A 13,660-nucleotide genomic window follows, 5' to 3' on the forward strand; every position below is an offset into this window, starting at 1 on the left:
CTTTGTTATTTTGTACTCACTCTCCTGTCAGAGGCAACTGGAAAACCCTTGCAAACTGATCAGGGTTTATCCTACAAGATGGCCTATAACACCTGAACAGTTCTAAAATGTGATCCTTCTTCATTTGTGCCTTCTGATCAAATTCAGAGTCCACTTTTATTCTTGATTCTGCACAAACCTCATTTTCATGGAAGATGTATCTATCAAATTTTCATTTTTCTTTTGCAAGAGTATTAGTGGTACTGTTTTGACAAATTCTTGAGAACCTGCATGGTAGTTTTATCAGTGTGAGGTGTGAGCTGCTCTTTTCACCTGAACACACTTATGACATCTGTTTTGTTATGGGGCTTTATGGTTAGACCTGCATATCATAGTGCTTTTATGAATACTCACTGCACTGAAAATGTATGTGTTGCACTGTGATATGGTAGTGCTACGATATTGTAGTGCAATATTCTTTGTTCTCACTCACTCCCTTTCCATGTGACTGTCAACTGACTAAATGATGTTAAACTAATGCAAACATTGTTACTTGCCATAAACAAGGTAGTCCTAACAAAAATGCAGGGAGTAATACTTGGAGCTATAACACATTCTAGGAAGAAGAGATATTGATGGATCAGATGGACTTCATGAAACTCTTTACATACATGGATCTGAATCAGTGCCTATGGTTATTGCTGTAAGTATCCTCAAGGTTCCTTGCACCATTCTTAGATGGTCTCAGTGTATTCTTGGTCCAGTTTAAAAAAGACCAGAATCATTCCTGCCTTAAACTGATAACCAAATGAAAATACAGATATCATTTTAGGCAATAAAGGAAAAATTCAAATCTGAATCAGGATAAGTGATGTCTCAATATTATACACAACATTGTTGTGAGCATCACATCAGTAGTCAGGAAAAGACTCACGGAAAAACTCTAAATTTACTAATCTAAATCTACTAGCTGGATTACTATATCACTGAAAATCGGGAAAAAAAGCCTCTTCTAAGAAATAATTCATTATTAAATGTGGTCTTATACCTATCAGTTATTTTTCTGTCTTTGCTAACAGATGCTAGTAACATCTATTCAGTTATTAAAAAAAAACATAAAATACACCAGTATATTAATGATAGGTATGCCACTTTATACTTTTGGCACTCTATATATATCTTTTCACCATTCAGCACCCTGAAAGCATAAATATTAATTGAAAGACAGTTTCCTTTTCATATATATGGCAGACATGTGAAATTATTTGTCTCTAAAACAAGTTTAAATAATTTCTTATCACAGTCTCCACCATCATTTACATACCATCACTTCTGGAAACTCTAGATCTATGTATCACCCATCCAAGCAAATCTGCAGGCTACCAACATTATCAAGAAAGCATTGCTAATAACTCGGTGAATACTTCTACAGTAGACACTGAAAATAAATTAGTGGTATGTTTATACTTTCCATAATCCAGTGCCAAAAGTTTGCCTTTAAATCTGTTGCTGTAAATTTTATTATTAGTAGTAATAACAATAATAATGTAGGTACTGATATACACACACACAGAGTATACATGTGGGTGTGTACATATACATACATCATTCACTTAGATAATTTTTTTTTTTCTGGTAGAACTGCATGGTTTGTATTATACCCACTTGCCTTTCTGTTTTCAACTTTACATATGTCCCGTGGGAGGAATGGAAACTCAACTACCGATGCAGTTGTTTTGACTACATAGGGACCTGTTTTTTACTAATGGCAAGAACAACATCCCAGAACTAAAACAGGTTTTCTGACAGCTAGGTCTCTGATTTAATGATCTTCTTGTTCTTAATTAGTTGATACAGCTCTTGTAGTCTCAACTTCAAATACATGTGTATCATGAGCAAGAAGGGAGGCAAGAGATCTACTTACCCTTTCTTCACATTTCCTGTGGCAGGCATACTTGCAAACTAAAACAAAAAGAAATAAAACATATGAGTAAAAGAGTGGGTGGATTCTCCCCTCCACTTCTTTCTGTCAGCCTTCTACTCCAGATCTGATTAGACTCATGCCTGTCTATATATCAAGTATTCACATACATTAAAACCATTAAAAAAACAACAAACAAAAAACTAAAAAGAAATATGTCTCTTTTTTACCCATTCTTGAAAGACTAGTCAATTACAGTGATACTGTTAGAGCTGCGCATTCCAATAACTTATGATAATGGTTGTCTGGTTACACTTCACAGGTCAATTATCTTGACATCTACCTTTACAGGTCCACATGCACCAGAAGTGTTACCATCTAAACAGCACAGATAGTATGATCAAATGTTCCAAATGTAACCTGTGAAACTTAAGTCATAGCAGCACTTCCAGAAACCTAAGAAAAGTGGGGTGACTTCAAACTCCGAAGTGACCATGACTGTTCAGACTTTAATTTCTGCTTGTGAAACACAGTTTACACAGTGTTGCATAAAGTACTTGCACTTGATTTCTTTTAAATTGCTGATGAGCCAAGAGCAGGAAAGGATGATTCTCCAGCAAGTGTAGACACAGAAAGCACCACTTAATTTTAGTAGGCAGATGAGGAGTGATAAAACTATGACAGAACAGCCTAATAACTAGAGGCTAGTTTTAATAGATTTTCAATTTATATGCACTTCCTTCTTTACTCTGAAATTTGCTTTCTTTCAATGCAATGCAATGCAATGCAAAATTCTTTGGATTACTGTGAGCTAAACTGTATTTTAAATTCAGGAAAAACTGATTTACCAAATCTCCAAGATCAGTGGGCCATAGAATACCAGAAGTTGAGCTGAAAGATTAACCAGGGCCTAAACTTAGACCACTCAAGCTGAAAGCCATGCCTGTTTCTTGATGCTTCTACCAAGAGAACCAAAACACTACAATCCGACCCAACAGGAAAGATACAAACACCAAGATGCCAGGTCAAATACTTGCCTGGACCATTTCAGATTCAAGTGCTTCAACTGTGGAATGTAAAAGCCCTCATGCCCCAGTCACTTCTCACAGAAAAAAAAAAAAAAAAAGCTAAGTGACATATTTTCTTTTGCAGTCATGTAGGAGCTTTGTTCATCTGTTTTTTTCCCAGGAAAAAGTTAGGAACATGTTCTTTGTCCACAGTGCTTCAGAGGATCAAGATTCTTCACACAAATAATACTACTCTAATTATCAATATTGATAAATAACATAATACTTGCAAACACTATGAATTTTAATGCAAATGGAGGATGGCTTTAAAAGCAACATTTGAAAGCAATGAAAAACTTCATTTTTCTCACGTGCCAGCATGGGGGATACCTAAATTCATTACATGATTTCATGCACCAAAACTGTGCATTTAGTAGAATCCATATTTTAAATCACCATTAACTTTGACTTAACAAATGGTCACCAGGTGCTCTAAAATTTAGCATGTATACTATCTGCATGGTGAAACAAACAAACAAAAACAAACAGAGAGAATAAAAAAAATCATAAAAACTAAAATAGTAAACCTGTCAGGAAGCCCTGATATTTTAGATGGATTCTCATCTCCTTTAATGATACTTGAGCCTAGATTTCATAGGGGGGAGGGGTCAGGGAAGGGCAAGATTAAATAAATTTGACTTCATGTCAACTTGCATGATTTTTCTACTGGTTCATGCAAAACCAAATCATGAATGTCACTGACAATACAAAAAAATCTGTATTAAAGACACAGCTAACATTAAATGCAGTCACTGAGGTTTTTCAGTTTCCATGTACATGAAAATTCAGTTTGCTGTTATTGTACAACTCAACAGTATTGTCTTTGCCGCAAAGAAGCCACTGAAGTCAGATCTGCATTTAGCCTAGATCACGCAAGGCTGAGTCTTGCAGCAGCACCCCATTCAAACTCAGAAGCAGTACAGAAATATACAAACTCCATACATAATTAAAAGGGAGAGATTATGCTACATTTGGGAGATTCAAAGGCAACACAGACTAAATCCTCAAGGGATAATTAGCCAAATATACACCATGAAAAGCCCTCTGAAACAAACCATGTACCGTTTCAGATATTTAACTTCATAACATTCTAAGGATTGAGATCCAATTCAATCAAGACAGCTTCACATCTTCTCAGTATCCAGAAATGACCTGGTTGTACATAAAACCAGTGCTTTCATGGATCAGACTGAGTTAAGTCATTATCTTTTCTTCCTGCCTAATAAAATTGACTGATAATAGAACTGAATAAGCACTTGGCAATGAGATCACTGACTGTCCAGATGGAGGGACCAAACAAAGCATTCCTTTATGCTCAGAAGCAGAAAGGAGATTCTCTTCCCTCCTGGTTGATGGTCAAACTGCTTAGTGCAAATGTTGCTCCTGACAGGTATACCAGCTACATCCCAGCAACAGAAATGGATGCCCAAGTGTAACAGATACAAACACCAGTTCCTTGACAGGTCTGAATTCCACTAGTAGACCAAGTCTCTGACCAGAACAACAAAACTTTAAATGACTGAGCCCAATGGATAATCCACAGTAATCAAAACTGACTATTCCTGGCTTTTACCAGATGCTTGAGTGTTCAAAGCATTTCATGTTATCTATGCTTATTCCACTAAAGGAACAGAAAGCGTAGAAACTTTACATCTGCTGGCAAGGTAATCATTTATGTATACAAAGATAGGCATGTAAGTGTTTACAAAATTACAAAAATGTTATTAACACATGCACACAAATATATACATGCATGTGTATACATATACACACTTCAAAAACTACAGAAGTCTGGTTCGTAAACATAAAACAATTCACTAAAATCAATTGAAAACAAAAACAGTAACAAAATAAAAAAGCTGTTAGTATAGAATATTACTTAGGAATTCACAGCTGACTGAAAGAAAGTATACCTTGGTCATTAACCTGCAGCCAATTATCAATCTCTAGATGACAATTGCTACTAACAATTTTACTGTTACTGTGGTAGAGTCATGAGAATAAACTTTGAAGTTGTTTGTAAAGTACAGATAGAGTTAAATGTCCATCTATTTTCTCCTCCTTTCCTTCCCACATTCTCCATTCCTCCTCCAGAAGGGAAGAGGAAAAAATAAATAAATATATATATATACATATACACAGAAAGAAAAGAGTATCAACAGCACTAGAAAGAAAATCAAGAAAATACTATTAACTGGATATGAGGAAGGGCTGTGCTGTGTCAGCCACAACTTTCCAAGTATTTGAGCATAGAAGAGACAGTGCAGAGAACCACCACTAGCTCCCTTCTCCAACACTAGCAAATTAACCACTTACTGACAAAATAATCAATTTACTTAGTATTTCATTACTTAGAATTTGTCATGCCACAGCTAATACCACCACCTCACAGAACTATCCTGGATACTCCCTCTCCCAAGTCTGGTTTTGTCTCAGTCTAAGCATTATAGAGTACCTGCAAAGCGCTGAGTTACCTTAATCATTAGACTTCCACAGGCACTGAATAACATTTCAATAAGGCAGCTGTTTTTATGGAAATTCTTAAGTAGCTGTAGAGAGGTGAACATTCAGAAGCAGCAGCTTCTTCTTCTAAGCTGTGAGAATATTTTTTTTTTCATTTTCAGCTCCTCTGCTATTCATTAGAACTCTTCTCTGAGAAATGTTATGCTCAAACACGCTTAAGACTCCAGGCTTTATTCCAACTTTAAAAGATTTTAAAAAATGAGAGTAGAGAAGAGCTGAAGAGATGACAGTTTTTCTCTTCTATTAGGGCTTAAAGAGTATTTCAGTTTGAGCAAGAAATAAGCACCTGCTCTATGGCACTGAGCCTCCCTTACTCTTCTTTCCCCCCTCTTTATCCCATGAAAGCTGGACTTAGAGGAGCTTCTCTCACACCAAGCTGTATAAACATTCCTCTGAAGACAAAGCTGTCAAGAAGGAGCTCTAAGTCACAAGGAACACCTCCGCTTCTTTCCACAGTGTCCATCTGTGCTTTGTTTTTCTAGCCCTGGATCTACCAGTTATTTACAGAGAGGGTTCTTCTGAAAAATAAAGAGGGAAATGCCAGTGACCTACTGTTGGCTCTTGCTGCACAATGCCAACAGACAGACCAGTCTATTCCACCTCCCAGTCCCATCCTGGTGTCTATTTCCTTGCTGCCCTGTGAGGGCAAGCAGAAATGGGTTAAAACTTTAAGAGGGGAGATTTACGTTAAACATTAGGAAAAAATTCGCTCCTGTGAGGGTGGTGAGACACTGGCACAGGTTGTTCAAGGAAGTTGTGGCTGCCCCCTCCCTGTTCAAGGCCAGGTTGGATGGGGCCTTGAACAACCTGATCTAGTGGGAGGTGTCCCTGCCCATGCAGGGGGTTGGAAACAGATGATATTAAATGTCTCCCTTCCAACCCAAACTATCCTGTAAGTGTATGAAAAATTTCTAAGGGCAAAAATGCAGTATCATACCACAATCATGCAACACATACCTCTTCAGAGCAATGCAAAATACATGAACAACTGAACATACTCACAGGACATCAATTGTTAAGGGAAATACATGCAACTTACAGTTTAAAAAAATCTCAATGAGCAGCTTCTACCAAATGCTAGCATTCTTCAGGCAAATCCTGTACACAAAATAGCACTCAACTGTTTTTAGGACTACAGTGCAAGTGTACTTCAATTTAAAAATGTGTCTGAAACATTTCAGAAGATTTCATCGATGTCACACTCAGCAAGGCTACTTCAATTCTTCAGCTGAACAGCTGAGTGTCTGTATCCCAAGCATTAGCTCACATCAAATATCAGACTTTACAAATTTGTGTTTAAGGATTCTGGCAACAACTGTCCCAAGATGGCTGGCAATGGAGGCCAAGCCATATTTAGTCAATTTTCTACACTTTGAAATAGTGTAGAAATAGTTGTTGAAATAGTAACAACAGCTCTGAGAATCTGTTTCTTTAAAAAGGGAAGAGAGAAAAAAACCCAAACCTAGCAGAAGATATTTCTTTACATGAAAATGACAAATTAACAATACTGCTGCCAGGGTAAAGACAGAAGGGTAACCTCCAAAATTTTTACAAAATAGAAGTTCTGTTGCTTAAATTTAGGCATGTAAGATGGTCTCTGAAAACCAGCAGCAATGTCTTTTCAAAGGAAGAGAGTACTTCTGTAAACTAACCACAGAATTATGAATGGGTTTACCACTAAAAAGTGTTTCTCATTGTGGCAAGAGCTACTCACCTATTCACATTTTAGCATTTAGTGGACCTAGAGTACAGCAATACATTCCACACAAACTGTGTTACATTGTACATGCAGTGAGTATTAAAACATTACTAGTTTCTAAACAAAACTTTGCACTTAACCACAGCTTTTATCAAGCGATTGTCTATAGTGGGTTTTTGTGTTTGTTTTTAAAAAACTCTATGTATGGCAAGGGTACTAACAAGAAATTCAGAAATTCTCTTTGGGCACAAACCTGAATATACATTAAGAGATGTCACTTAATACCTTATTAATCTCCCAACGAGAGACACTTTTCCCAAAAGCATATAGTGTAAGAGCTCTTGATACTCATTTTTAACTTGCTGGTGACAAATAAGTCTATCTGCTTGAAAGATGCGTTGTTTTTTTTTTCTCTGCCCAACTCTCCAGCCTGTCCAGGCCCCTCTGAATGGCAGCACAGCCTTCTGGGGTGTCAGCCACTCCTCCCAGTTTTCTGTCATCAGCAAACTTGCTGAGAAGACACTGTCCCATCATCAAGGTCATTGATAAAGATGTTGAACAGGACTGTACCAGGCACTGATCCCTGGGGGACTCCACCAGTCACAGGTCTCCAGCTGGACTCCATGCCATTGATCACCACTCTTCGGGCTCTATTGTGTAGCCAGTTCTTAATCCATCTCACTATGGACCCTTCTTGTCCCACATTTACTGAACTTGCTTATGCAGATGTTATGGGACCTTGCTAAGGTCAAGGTAAATTACATCCACTGGTCTCCCTGAATCCACCCATTCAGTCACAACATCACAGAATGCTATCAGATCAGTCAAGCATGATTTCCCCTTGGTAAATCCATGATGACTACTCCTGATAACCTTCTCTTCCATGTGCTCTGAGAAGACCTCCAGAACGAGCCACCCCATCATTTTTCCAGAGATTTGGGTTTCTACATGTATCAGAACTCTTCAGCATTACTTACATTTCATCACACATCATCACAAATCACACATTTATTTAAACTTTATCTTCCTATACATTATTTCTGTCTCCCATGGCAGTTACCCTGATGTTGTTTTGAAGCCAATTAGCAGTGTCAGGTTTTAGCCACATAACAAAATTTGAGGATCCTTCCCCCACATGATATATCAAATTCATCCCACTTAAATAACATATTTTAATGATGGCTGCATTTCATTTCAGTTTTCTGGGTTAGAACTGATCATCTGAACTTCAATGTATGGAAATACGAAAGCGTTGGTTGTAAAGCTGTGTTAGTTACATTTTACTAATGTAATGTGAATACACTGAAAATAGAAAAATTGCCTCTTGAATCAGCAAAACCCTGGCTCCCCTGTTTCTGTTTGCACTGTTTAAGAATGTATCAAAATTATTTCCATTAGCAAAACCCTTTCCACACTGGCAACCCTTTTTCCCTGTTTACAATCTTCAAATTTATCAAGACTAACATCATCAAAATGCTAATTAGAATGACTCTTGATAATACACCAGACAACTAATGCAAATTGGTAGCAAATACAAGTAGTAAAGAATTTCAGGAAAACCAAAATACAAAGGGAAGACCTGCATTTACCAATTTGCAACCTCTGACAATAATAGATGAGAAGAAGGAACTTTTTACTACAAAAACTCAAGATGAAAAAGGGGAAAATCAGAAGCAAACAGAATGAATTAGCTGCACACCAGAAGCCTAAAGGACAGCAAAAAGCAGCAACCAACAACAGGAAACAGCACCATGGAGCAGCAGAGAGAACCCCCACCAGTGACTTCCAAGAGACAGCAATCCCGGAGGTGAGGGGGGGATTCTTCAGAGGGTGAAAACAACACTAATTGCATTTCTCTCCCACTATTAACTCCTTCCTAAGACTCCTTTCAGAGTGGTGTAATTTTCTCTGGAATCAACCGTTGTGATTCATTCAAACCATAGAGCTGGTTACTTTTGCAATTTGTAGGATGCATATGTGCAGCAGCTAGTATTTCCTCACAAACCAAATATAAAATATTAAGTTACAGACCATGACAACTAATCTAGTAAAAGTTGCTACTTACTGTGTGCAAATTTTTTCCTAGAGAGGGTCTGACCTTCCCAGGCTTCTGGTGTCACAAATGGGCTCTATTTCCCATTTTTTTTCCCAGTCTTCTCCTCCCGAAAACAGTACACTCTGTGTCACTCATACCCAGGTCAACATCCAACCATTTCTGGCCAGTCACCAGATCAGTCCATGCAGCCTCCCTTAGACAAATTCCCAAATGACTTTCACAAACAAGGCTGACAGTCAAAAGAGGTTTTACAGTGAAACTCACCTTGCTTGGACATTCCATAATCCCTCTTCCTTAGAGTTTACAGCAGCTACAAGCTATTAACCTGCTTCAGGAACAAGGTGTTCTTGGTCCTACAGCCTGCATATTCTGGTTTAAATGCAGTTGTCAGTCTGTCCTAGCATCCAGTGTTGGTCATTGCATGTAGACTGGTATACTCCTGCTGAGCAACAAACTGGATGGAGGGCCAGGCCCAAAGATGTATGGTAAACAGAGTTAAATCCAGTTGGAGGCTGGTCACAAATGGTGTTCTCCAGGGGTCAGTGTTGGGACCAGTTTTCTTTCACAACTTCATCAATGAACTGGACAAGGAGACTGAGTGCTCCCTCAGTAAGTTTGCAGATGACATCACGATAGATGGGAATGTTGATCTGCTTGAGGGTAGGAAGGTTCAACAGAGAGATCCAGACAGGCTGGATCAATGGGCCAAGACGAACTGTATGAGATACAATGAGGTCACATGCCAGGTCCTTCACTTGGGTCACAACGACCCCAGGCAACATTAGAGGCCTGGGGAACAGTGGCTGGAAAGCTCCACAGCTTAAAATGAGCTGGGTGTACTGATCAACAGCTGGTTGAGTACGAGCCAGCAATATGCCCAGCTGGCCAAGAAAATCAGCAACATACTGGCTTCTTGCATCAGAAATAGTATGACCAGCAGGACTATATAAGTAATCACCTCCTGTACTGATCACCAGTGTGGCCACACCTCTAATATTGTGTTCAGTTTTGAGCCTCTCCCTACAGGCAATAAATTGAGATGCTGCAAGAAGTCCAGAGAAGGGGAACAAAGCTGGTGAAGGGTCCAGAGAACAAGTTGTATGAGGAGTGGCTGAGGGAACTAGGGTTGTTCAGTCTGGAGAGAAGAAGGCTGATGGGAGACCTCATCACCCTCTACAACTACCTGAAAGAAGGTTTTAGAGATGGGTATTGGGTCTCTTCTCCCTAGTAACAAGCAACTGAACAAAAGAAAATAGCCTCAAGATGTGTCAGGGGAGGTCTAGATTAGATATTAGAAGAAACTTCTTAACTGAAAGGCTTATGGGACACTTGAATAGGCTACCTAGGGTGGTGGACTTGATTATCTTAAAGGCCTTTTTCATCCAGAATGATTTCATGATTCTATAACTGAAACCATATAATGCTAGCAAAAAGAAATTCTAATTTTCATTTTCTCACAAGTCCATATGAATTTTAGATTTTGAGGTCATTACCAGTTATTTGCTCAGGAAAACAGTAACATTTTCCGGTTTGTTTTCTGCTATTTCTTCACAAGTCTAAGCCACACGTAGAAGAGGACCATCATTAAAAATCTTAAAAGTGTTAACAGAAGCAGTTACCCTAAAACCATTTCAAAACAGTGCCATGGAAGGCAATACAATTTGCTGGATTAGTGCTCAGAGAACATATAACTGTACATACATCCTGCAGAAAGCAAGAATTTGAATTTGATTACAGTCTTTCCACCCTCAAAGATCTACCACATTATAATATTAACATTTATACGGATATGTCTGTTGCCAGAATTAACCACCTTACGGTTAACTGACCAATGCCTCTTGCCAGAATTAACAATGAGATGGTTATGTTAAAGCTATGTTGAAATTGCATTTAATGTATCTCATATATAACATTTTATAATATCAATAGATGGAAAGATCTCAAAACCCATGCATGTAAGTAATATGGGATCTTACTTCACACAGACCACTCCATGGAATCCAGTGTGATCCAACCACCAGTAGCCCACAGATACACACTACATGTTTCACCATTTAAAGGCAATTGTAATGTCACTGGCCCAAGCAGGATACAAACTCCTTCAGCATTACCACACTTCTTGTTTGTTTGCCAGACATGTAACCACAGACATGCTTTGCATACTATTAAGATAGTAATGTTATTACTGAACTTGGCACTCACTGAAAGAGTATATAGCTGCTATCATGCATATATTCACACACACATTACACACAAGCAAGCCTTAGGAACAGTTCATCACCTCCAAATAAGGATAAGTAGAAAAATGTATTCAGTCTTGCCAGAAGCAATTAACATTTGACTAAGTACAGAAAACTCTGCCTTGGTAACTCCAACTAACCCAAAATGAGATTTTAAGAGGATGTCTAGCCACGATCACAAGCAGAATCAAACAGGCAGGTGAGTTTCAAAGGAAAATATCAAACCTCTTTAAGAAGAAAAACATCTCCAGTTATTTTCAAATCCCAATCTATGATCTATAAGGAGCCGTAAGCTCTTGATTAAACATACAGAGTGTAATTTCATAAGAAAATGTACTTTATACTTCATGCTACATGCTCAAAGCAATACTCTACAACTTACTGTAAGCCAATCAACATTTGAATAAGAATGACAAGATAGAAGTCACTAGACACGTTAATTTTAGCTGAAGAACATTAACTATATTCACTTGTATTCATTAGCTGTATTCATGAATTATACATTCTGCCTGCACACAATACATTTCTCTGTAAGCATTTCTCTGCTCACAATAATTCTAACAGTATATACAGATATAATTTAACATCTCTTTGGCTAGTATTTATCCACGGTTCAAAATACCAGAAAGCAAGCAAAACTCACATGTATTCAAAACCATGAAGGATAAAAGATCTCAGGAAAAAAAAAACAAAAACAAAAAAACCCACCAAAGAACAAAAACCTGAAAAACTAAAATTCTACAAGCACTCCTGCTCCAACACATATTTCCCAAAAACCAAAAAAACCCACATTCCTGGCTAGGTTAGATTGATTAAACAAAAGATACTTCATTCATTCAAACTACCATTAACTGCTAGTTCAAGCAATGCTTTGTATTGCATGAAAAGCCTGCACTGTCCTGTTTTGAGCCACAACAGAACGAACTTTATTTTTACTAATTTTACTTTACAGATAAGACACTTCTAAGTAACTGCACTTTCTGAAATTAACAGCATGTTTTGCTGGGGAATGGTGTGCAGAACTGAGGTCACTGCTTGGTTCTGCTAAATTCCTTATAGACCAAAATCAGAAGAAATTAAAAAGGGTCACATCTGTGACCCTCCTGTGGGGAGGAGCAGACCAGACTGCTGACCCAAAATTTACTAAACAAGTATTCCACCCCATAGGGGTCATACTGAGTAAAAGGCTGAAGGATTGCAATGGTCAAGCTTTCTTTGCCCATGGCCAGTGTCCTGTGAGTACTCTGTCCTTTCTTCTGCTTTTGATCCCAATCTGTTCATTCCTGAGTCCAGTTCCTGCCTGCTGCTGAGTCTGGGATCCCAGCCCAGGATTTTCCCAGGGCCTGGCCTGCAGCCTAGGTGGTAATATGAGTGTTGATGGGGGAGAGCACAATATTGATTTTGTATATATTTGTACATATTTCTTTAAAAAATACTTAATGTCCTAGTTTCCAACCCATAAGTCTCCCTTACTTTCTATTCTTTCCCTTTCTGGGAAAGGAGAGGGGTGAATAGAAAGCATCTATCATTTGTTTAACAACTGCATGTTAACTGAATTGTCAACTGGAGGGGTTTCATCAATAGAAAAGTGTAAGGTGTTTCCACACTTATTTTACCCATCAATACTCTTAGAGCTAGGAAATGACACTGCATTATTTAGAACTGCTCAAATTTCCCAAATCTGATCTCCAGTTTTTAAATTGCCAAAAAGTGGAATTCCCAATTCTACAAATTGGGAAAATTCAAAGCATAAAAAAAGCTCTGTTCTACACTAAGAGTAGTTTGATCAAAATACAATGATGAAAAATGAAAATTTTAAAAAAGCAGAGGAAAAGTAAAATAGCAATAAAAATATTGTTTATATATATAAAAGAAATAAAATAGAAATCCACATGGAAAATACATAGAAACTACATCATTACGAAAGCTTGTTTACAAATAGCACCAATATAATTCAGGGGTGGATCTGGTGGTCTCCTTCTTTTAGGAGAAGGATCTGGGGGTCCTCACAGACAGTAAATTATCCTGGAGCCAGCAGTATGCCCTTGCTGCCAGGAAGGCCAATGGAATCTTAGGTTGCATAAGGAAGAGTATAGTGAGTAAATCAAGAGAGGTCATTTTCCCCCTCTACTCTGCCCTGGTGAGGCCACAGCTGGAATATTGCATCCAGCACAG

The 13,660-nt window shown here is 38.1% G+C and overlaps 1 protein-coding gene across 3 annotated transcripts in view; it reads right to left on the reverse strand.

Annotated features, from left to right (window-relative positions):
• The window catches only part of TNS3 (tensin 3), a 163,683-nt gene that overhangs the window by 124,941 nt on the left and 25,082 nt on the right, over nt 1–13,660 (reverse strand). For all 3 annotated transcript variants that reach the window (XM_071736226.1, XM_071736228.1, XM_071736229.1), the window contains exon 2: nt 1,904–1,941. The gene's annotated coding sequence lies outside the window, so the exon portion shown is untranslated. The remainder of the gene's footprint in view (nt 1–1,903; nt 1,942–13,660) is intronic.

Source organism: Heliangelus exortis, chromosome 2, assembly GCF_036169615.1.
Source record: "Heliangelus exortis chromosome 2, bHelExo1.hap1, whole genome shotgun sequence".
In the NCBI taxonomy this organism is placed as follows: domain Eukaryota; kingdom Metazoa; phylum Chordata; class Aves; order Apodiformes; family Trochilidae; genus Heliangelus; species Heliangelus exortis.